This window comes from Acinonyx jubatus, chromosome B1 (genome assembly GCF_027475565.1).
Source record: "Acinonyx jubatus isolate Ajub_Pintada_27869175 chromosome B1, VMU_Ajub_asm_v1.0, whole genome shotgun sequence".
NCBI classification, from domain to species: Eukaryota; Metazoa; Chordata; class Mammalia; order Carnivora; family Felidae; genus Acinonyx; species Acinonyx jubatus.
This window is the reverse complement of record NC_069382.1, coordinates 76,810,774-76,820,466: the sequence shown is the minus strand read 5'-3', so window position 1 is coordinate 76,820,466 and position 9,693 is coordinate 76,810,774.

The window sequence follows — 9,693 nt, the reverse complement described above, 5'->3', positions numbered from 1 at the left end:
CAGCTAGTGTCTCTGGTTTCCACTTCCCAGGAGACAGAATCTTGTTGGCTTAAGTTCATGTAATGAAGTTATGCTTCCTATGGCTGGGGGTGGTGGGGAGCAGATAATACAAGAAATGTCATGGGAACTGGGAAGAAGTGATGGTCTTTATAGTAAATGACTATTGCTACTTTTTGAATTTTGGTCATAGTATCTATTTGATATCTTCTTTTCTTTCCTTTTTACATCTTCTTTTTCTAATGTTCTTTTAAGGATAAGTATTTATTATATTATTTTCTAAATGTTTATTTCTGACAGAGAGAGAGAGAGAAAGAGAGAGAGAGAGAAAGCATGAGTGGGGGAGGGACAGAGAGAGAAGTAGACACAGAATCCAAAGTAGGCTCCAGGCTCTGAGTTGTCAGCACAGAGCCCAGCATGGGGCTCGCACTCATGAACTGTGAGACCACAACCTTTGCCAAAGTTGGGTGCTTAACCAACTGAGCCACCCAGGCGCCCCTAAGGGTAAGTATTTTTAAAACCCAGTTAATTCACTTCACTAGCATCCTTGTTTTATTATTATTATTATTATTATTATTATTATTATTATTATTATCTTCTCTGATGGCGTACTAGTTTTGGACCAGACTGTTCGAGACCTCTCCCTTTTCTCCCTCTGGTCTGTGTTACAGGGCAGCAGATCCTTGCTGTCCCATTGCCCACCTCCCATGACAGGTTGGTTAGCCAATAAAACAGTTCTCAGAAGAGACTGGAGTGGGTAGAAGGGAGAAGCATGGTCTTACTTCCTGGGAACATTTATGTCAGTGTTAGTGCCTTCTCTGCCACCCCAGGTCCCATGGGCCATTTCGTTCTAGCTTTCTCTATAGCCCAGCCCCTGGCTGTCATAACATGTCTTCCTCCCTTTGTCTTTTCAACTTAGGGGTAGAAGCTGCTTCCTGCTATTGCAAGTCACTGAGCTGGGCTTACTGTCTACACTTCCTTTGTTGTCTTATCTCACACCTCACCTACGTAACCAATTCTTGACTGATTGCTAACAGTTTAAATACTACCCAAAGCAATGTACACATTCAGTGCAATTCTTATCAAAATAACACTAGCATTCTTCACAGAGCTGGAACAAATGACTCTAAAATTTGAATGGAACCAGAAAAGACCCCAAATAACCAAAGTAATGTTGAAGAAGAAAACCAAAGTTGGAGGTATCATAATTCTGGACTTCAAGCTATATTACAAAATGGTAGTCATCAAGACGGTATGGTACTGGCACAAAAACAGACACATTGATCAATGGAACACAATAGAAAACCCAGAAATAGACCCACAACTGTATGGCCAAATATTCTTCAACACAGCAGGAAAGAATATCTAATGGAAACAAAAAAGAGTCTCTTAAGCAAACGGTTTTGGAAAAACTGAACAGAGACGTGCAGGAGAATGAACCAGGACCACTTTCTTATATAATACACAAAAATATATAATACACACACAAAAAATAGGATGAAAGACCTAAATGTAACACAAGAAGCCATCAAAATCCTAGAGGAGAAAACAGGTAACAACCTCTTTGACCTCAGCTGCAGCAACTTCATACTTGACATATCTGTGGAGGCAAGGGAAACAAAAGTAAAAATGAACTATTTGGGGACCTCATCAAGATAAAAATCTGCACAGTGAGGGAAACAAGTCACAACTCTAAAAGGCAACTGACAGAATGGGACAAGATGTTTGCAAATGACCTATCAGATAAAAGGCTACTGTCTAAAATCTATAAGGAACTTATCAAACTCAACACCCAAAAACCAAATAATCAGGTGAAGAAATGGAAAGAAGACATGAAGAGACACTTTTCCAAAGAAGACATTCAGATGACTACCAGACACATGAAAGGATGCTCAACATCACTCATCATCAGGGAAATACAAATCAAAACCACAATGAGATACCACCTCACACCTGTCAGAATAGCTAAAATTAACAACTCAGAAAACAACAGATGTTGGTGAGAATGTGGAGAAAGGGGGACACTTTTGCCCTGCTGGTGGGAATGCAAACTGGTGCAGCCACTCTGGAGAACAGTATGGGGGGTCCTCAAAAAATTAAAAATAGAGCTACCCTATGACCCAGCAATTGCACTGTTAGGTATTTATCAAAAGGGTAAAAAAATGCTGATTTGAAGGGGCACATGCACTCCAATGTTTATAATAGTGCTATCAACAATAGCCAAATTATGGAAAGAGCCCAAATGTCCATTGACTGATTTATAGATAAAGAAGATAGAACATTACTTGGTGATCAAAAAGAATGAAATCTTGCCATTTGCAACAACTTGGATGGAACTAGAATGTATTTTGCTAAGTGAAATACGTCAGTCCAAGAAAGACAAGTATCATATGATTTCACTTAAATGTAGAATTTAAGAAACAAAACAGATTAACATAGGGGAAGGGAAGGAAAAAAAAGTGAGAGGAAGACAAAGCATAAGAGACTCTTAAGTACAGAGAACAAATTGAGGGTTGCTGGAGAGGTGTTGGGTGGGGGTGATGGGCCAGATAGGTGACAGGCATTGAGGAGGGCACTTGTTGATAAGACACTGGGTGTTATATGTAAATGATGAGTCAGTGGGTTTTACTCCTGAAACCATTATTACAGTATATGTTACCTAACTTGGATTCAAATAAAATAAAACTGAAAAATAAAATTAAAAATATAAAGACCACATTAGACCTTTAGAGCACTAATGACTCAGAAGAAGCTCATAGGAACACATTTAGAAATTATTCATTTATTCTTTTGCCACACCCATTTTTTTTAAGTTTATTTAAAAAGTAGTATTTGGACTAAGTGTGATACAGTATAGAACTGTTGCTGCTTGTCTTTTTTTTCTTAATTAATGGACTTTATTTTTTAGAGTGGTTTTTGTTTGACAGAAAAATTGAGCAGAGTTTTTATGTGTCCCCTGTCTACCCCCACATATAGTTACCTCTATAATTGACATTTTGCACTAAGGTGGTACATTTGATAAAGTTGATGAGCAAATAGTGATACATTAGTAGCTAAAGTCTATAGCTTACATTAGAGTTCACTCTTTGTGTTGTATATTTTATGTGTTTTGACAAACACATAATAAAATGTATTCAATTTATAGTATCATAGGGAACACTCTCATTTCTTTTTTATGGAATATTATTTTTTTCTATTTTTTAATTTTTTAAATTTACATCCAAGTTAGTTAGCATATAGTGCAACAATGATTTCAGGAGTAGATTCCTTAATGCCCCTTACTCATTTAGCCCATCCCCCCTCCCACTACCCCTCCAGTAACCCTCTGTTTGTTCTCCATATTTAAGACTCTCTTATGTTTTTAATTTTTTTTCAACATTTATTTATTTTTGGGACAGAGAGAGACAGAGCATGAACGGGGGAGGGGCAGAGAGAGAGGGAGACACAGAATCAGAAACAGGCTCCAGGCTCTGAGCCATCAGCCCAGAGCCTGACGCGGGGCTCGAACTCACGGACCGCGAGATCGTGACCTGGCTGAAGTCGGACGCTTAACCGACTGCGCCACCCAGGCGCCCCAGACTCTCTTATGTTTTGTCTGCCTCCCTGTTTTTATATTATTTCTGTTTCCCTTCCCTTATGTTCATCTGTTTTATCTCTTAAAGTCCTCATATGAGTGAAGTCATATTTTTGTCTTTGTCTGACTGACTAATTTCACGTAGTATAATACCCTCCAGTTCCATCCACGTAGTTGCAGATGGCAAGATTTCATTCTTTTTGATTGCCGAATAATACTCCTCTCTCTCTCTCTCTCTCTCTCTCTCTCTCTCTCTCTATGTATATATACATATATATATATATATATATGTGTACACACACACACACACACACACACACACACCACATCTTCTTTATCCATTCATCCATTGATGGACATTGGGCTCTTTCCATACTTTGGCTATTGATACACTCTTCACTTCTTTAAACATTCCTTGTTTTCCAGTTATTTATCCTTCCCTCCTCCCGGTAACTCCTGATCTTTTACTATCTTCATAGTTTACCTTTTCAGAGCGTCATATAGTTGGAATCATACAGCCTCTTCAGATAGTCTTCTTTTACTTAGTAAAATGCATTTGAGTTCCCTCTATGTGTTTTTGTGGCTTGAAGTTAATTTTTCAAATTGCTGTATAATATTCCATTGTATAGCTACACCGCAGCTTGTCTATTCATTCACGTATCAGGCAACTTCTTGGTTGCTTTCAAGTTTTGGCAGTTATGAATCCAGCTGTTTTAAACATTTGTGTGGACATATAATTTCTACTCATTTGGGTAAATACCAAAGAATGCCATTGCTGGATGATATGTACGAGTGTGTTTAGTTTTGTAAGAAATTGTCAGACTGCCTTCTAAGGTTGCTGTGCTGTTTTGCAATTCTCACTAGCAATAAATGAGATTTTCTGTTGCTCCACATACTCATGAATCCAGCATTTCAATGTTTTGGATTTTAGCCATTTTAATAGCATTTTTTTCCCACTGTGGATGATAACCTAGTCTTTTTCTTTTCTGGTGGTAAAGAGATGAGATCAGTTGACGATATTATGAGTATTTGTAAGCATGCTTTATTAATCATTACAATTTCTTAAGGACTTAAATGTTTTGAAAAACTTGTGATCCATTTGCTTTTTTAAAATTTTTTAAAAATTTAATGTTTATTTTTTTTGAGAAAGAGAGAGAGACAGAGCATTAGCAGGGGAGGGGCAGAGAGAGAGGGAGACACAGCATCTGAAGCAGGCTCTAGGCTTTGAGATGTCAACACAGAGTCCAACATGGGGCTCGAACCCACGAGCCATGAGATCATGACCTGAGCTGAGGTCGGAGTCTTAACCGACTGAGCCACCTAGGTGCCCCTCCATTTGCTTCTTTTGGTTCCCATTGCTTTTTTGGGGGGCCTGTAATTCTTGTGTTTTGTTTCGTAATTGGTAGTAAAAGTAGAAATTAAGAATTTGTGCGTGTGTTTGTGCATGTGTCCATACACTTGCTTTTGTGTGCAGTTTACACCTAAGTGTCCATGCACAAGGCAGGTGAATGAGAGATTTCTTGTATTGGCTACAAGCGTTATCCTTATCCATGTTTTCTTTGTTGGATACATAGACCAGTAAGCCTATATCATTATTTACTATGGTGGCCCATAATTCAGTAAGGAGGAACAAGATTGTGCCTTTTCATTATCATTTTGGAAAATGTTCCAGGACTTCACCTATTTATGCAATGTCCTTTGTGTCAATTCCCAATGCTGCAACCTCGACTCCAGCTTTCCTGTTTCACTTGATTTGCTCCAACAGTTTTCTGAGTGGTATTCTTGCCGGCATACTCTCATTCATTCACTCTATGAATAAAACATTATGAAGAGCCCACTATACGTCAACATTGTGCTACCTGACAGGGATACACAGATGAGAGAAATATGCTCTCTTCCATCAACATATTACATTGTAATATTATATTACAATATAGCATTATATTATAATATAAAATTCCAATATAATAGGAGAGAAAATTAGATACTGACATGCTCAGAACGGAATCGGTAGGTCAAACAATAGAGATATTCACACAATAACCATATACTTATTCATGAATACCTCCAGGTAATTAGTTTTGGATGGGAGACTATGCTGTGGCTATAGTATGATCTCAACAAATATTTGCTGAAGCTGTGAAAAGACGAGTTCTCCCTCTCTGAATGCCAGCTAGGTCTTTGTATTTGCAGTTGCAAAGCTATAATTCTTAGGGAAACATAAATCTCACTAGTTTCCCCACCCAAAGATCTAGGTTTACCTGAACAATAATAAAGCATACTTTCTCTGTTCTGCAGAAAGAAGCAAGTCACTGTTTAGAATATTGCCTGTTCCTCTCACGAGGTTTGGTTTGGGCAGTATATGACACTCTATAAATATCCTGCATCCTGACTTATAATTTAGCTACAGTTGTTTTCTCCTCTGGCTCTTAGGGTAGTCTGTGTCTAGAGATTTTTGAGACCGTGGAGAAGCAAGTCAGGAAGGAGTCTTCCTTGTAAAGAGGCCCCATGTCAGGGGGCTCTGTGGGAAGGAAGTAGTGAACACGTGGACTCACCACATGGAAATTGCAAAAACAGACCCACATGCGTGTGCATGATCACACGACTGACAAAACTGCTCCTTGTAGTGCTCTCCTAACAATCAAGCTGGGGTTGTTATAGAAGTTGTTATTGAACATTTTCTATGTGCCTTACAAAGTGCCAGGCACTTTTGCATGTGTCATTACCTTCAAATAAATATGCCACCAAATTTGTCAGCAAAGAGATAGCATGGAGAGAGTAGCTTTAGGGAGATATGGTTAATGTATGGTTGAGTACACAGAAGTGGTTCCTGCAGAGAAGCTTGGATTCAAGGTACAAGGGAATAGGGTAACCTTGCAGTGGGAAAAAAACCTAAGAAAAGCAGTGCTTCAGGAAGACTTACATGGCAGTGCTCCCCACAAGCCCAAGGAAGTTGACATGTGAGGTAGACCTTAGCAAAAAAAAAAAAAAGCCTGTGCTTGAGATGAGCTCAAAAGTTCTCTTTTGATCTTGGCACCTCATTTCTGGAACATGTTATAGCCCTTGAAGCATCTGGCCTTTGTGTGCTCTGCTCTTGTAGTTGGAGATACACTTATCTCAAAAGGTAGACACAAAGGGGTCAGAAGCACAGATGTGGCAGTTCACCCACGAAAAGCATAGGTCAAGATAGGAGAGTCAGGACTCCAGGACTACGACTTGGGGAGGGAGAAGAGGAAAGGAGTCAGCAAAGAACCAACGGGCTTTGGAGCAAGAGCAAGAAATACACACTGAATCAGGCTGCCGTAATATCAGCAAAACTGAGTTTTAAGAAGGAAAGGATGCTTTTTGGGATCAAGGGCAGTAGCACCTATTAAGAGCCTAGGAAGCAGTATTCTAATCATTCCATTTGCAGCAACGTGGATGGAACTAGAAGGTATTATGCTGAGTGATTAAGTCAGTCAGAGAAGGACAGATATGTTTTCAGTCATGTGTGGATCTTGAGAAACTTAACAGAAGACCATGGGGGAGGGGAAGGGGAAAAATAGTTACCAACAAAGAGGAAGAAAGGCAAACCATAAGAGACTCTTAAATACAGAGAGCAAACTGAGAGTGGATGGCGGGCGGGGGAGAGAAGGAAAAATGGGTGATGAGCATTGAGGAGGGCACTTGTTGGGATGGGCACTGGGTGTTGTAGGTAAGCCAATTTGACAATAAATTATATTCATAAAAGAAAAAAAAGGAACCTACAAAGTCTATTCCACAATCCTGGTTAAAATGAAGTACTCTGTCCTCTCTCAATAACCTGTAGAGCTATCATTTTTTAGAAGAACAAATAGGTAATCAGTCCCATGACCTTTTTTACACATATCATTTCAGTCATTACAGCAGGTTTATTAAGTAGATATCATCAACATCATCACTTATTTATTACAGATTGAGGACACTAACTAAGACTTTAAATGCCTTGCTCAGGTTTGCACAGCTAGGAAAGATGGAATTACAACCCAGGATGGTGTGTTTCACAAGCCTGAGGTTTTAGTACTAGCATTATTTTATGGCACTTGAGATTTTGTAAGTGTGTCCCACTCTCAAAAAAAGTTCCCTTTCTATTGTGTTTTTTTGTTTGTTTGTTTGTTTGTTCTCCACCACCTTATGCTCATGGTAGGAATACAATGCATATTCACTGAAAGACTGAGAGAAGTGGAATGAAAAAGAATAGGCCAGAATAGAATAGATGATAGAGAAGTACTTGCTACCCCTTGAAATCAGATTGCAAAGGAGTTACTTCTGACCTAAGTGGAGTTTATTATTCTCTCTCCTAGATGGTCTGTAGGCATCTCTAGATTCACATTTCTATTTATCTGACTGGTCTAAGAATTATGGCCCCATGCCTGTATTTGTTAAGGGGAACATTCTAAATCAGAACTCACTGGCCCTTTTCATTTCCTGAACATGTTATCTATCTAACAGAGCTCTTATTTGCATAGAGATTTGTTTAGTTTTTTAAATGCTATACAAGCTGATCTTGGTAGAAGAAAACTCAAGGAGTGTTGAGTGAAATGGAATTATTTTGCTCACTCTGAGTATAATATTTGATTTGTCTCTCCTTGTCATCTGAAAAGGAGACTACCTACAGACTAAAGATAAATAGAGTACAGAAGGCTGCAGATCCTTGAATAAATATGATATGCAAAAGGTCTGAATAGTCAACTCCATTTACAGACACTCCTGTGCAAATTAGATAGTTGGATTTTCCCCTAGGTAAGTGAATTTTGGAGGATATTTAAAATCAGAGTGGTAGATGGCCTTTTTATTAAAATAGAAAACAATGAGTATGTGCAAAGAAGTTTGCATTTGAATGTCCCACAGGGATCATTGGATTCACTTTAGCTCTCACAGATAAAGAAATTGAGATAAGCTAATTGGCCTTAAATATCACAAAACTAGGAAGGTAGGGAGTATACCAGACTCCATCCTAGTCTGTTCTCTGGTTACCATGACAAACTGCCACCCAATGACTCTGCAATTCCTCCTCTCAACTCCCCTGAAGCAAAATACTGAACTTTTCAAATGTTCCCAATCTTGGGTTATAAAATTTGTTTTGGTATATTAATACCAATGTTACTGATGCATACATAATAAAATAATTGGAGGTGGAAATGATTACTGAACTGCTCTGTGCCTGGCACTGTACTAGATGTGCTAGACCCAAAGGGTGCAACTGTGAGCAAGACATGGGCCCTAAACTCGAGGAACTTCAAAGCTAGTGAAACTGGCTTCTTGTTCTGCCACTTATGAGCCAACCACTTGGAGTCTCAATTTCCTCATCTATACAATGGGATAATCATAGCTCATAGAGTTACTGTATAAAGAAAGGTATACACAAAAGTCCTAACATACAGGATCTCAGTAAATTGAGTTATCACTAGCAGCTTTGTTTTACAAGCAAGGAAACGATGGTCCAGAAAGACCAACCAACACACTGAAGGTCACACAGTTGTAGGCAATCTGATTCATCCACAAACAGGATTTATATGGCTGGGGAATTCCTAACCATGCTCAAGGGTGTACCCTTCACTTCAATTTTGTTGAATATATCTTGCATCATAGTTGCTTTCTGTAGTACCTTTTACATTGCAATCTCTTGGAATGTAGAAGCAGATGATTGAATACCAAAGATGACTTAACAAGTGTTCAGGGGAAAGCCCCCCAATATTCTTGAATCAAATTCTTCATTTCTCATAATAAAAGGAACTTCACAGTCCATTTAATGCATCCTCCCTATTTGGTCATTCAAATTAAGTCTTGTACTATTGGCTTTCTTAAAAGCTAGCTAGTGTTCATTTTAAAAGATGCTTAAGTAGCAGATAATCATCATGTGAAAGCACACTCATGGTTACAGAGCTTTCCAGTTTAGAAAATAATGCATTATAGAACCTATTCAAATAATATGTTCTCTTCAGACTAGTGTGATGAATTTACTACTGGGTAGGGGAAGGTGAAGAGGTAATTGGTACCCATTGAGTAATATTCAAAGATTTTCAGAAAGATTTACATTTAAAGGTGATTTAAAGAAAGATTTACATTTTAATAAGCACCAATATTTGCTGTTATATATACCA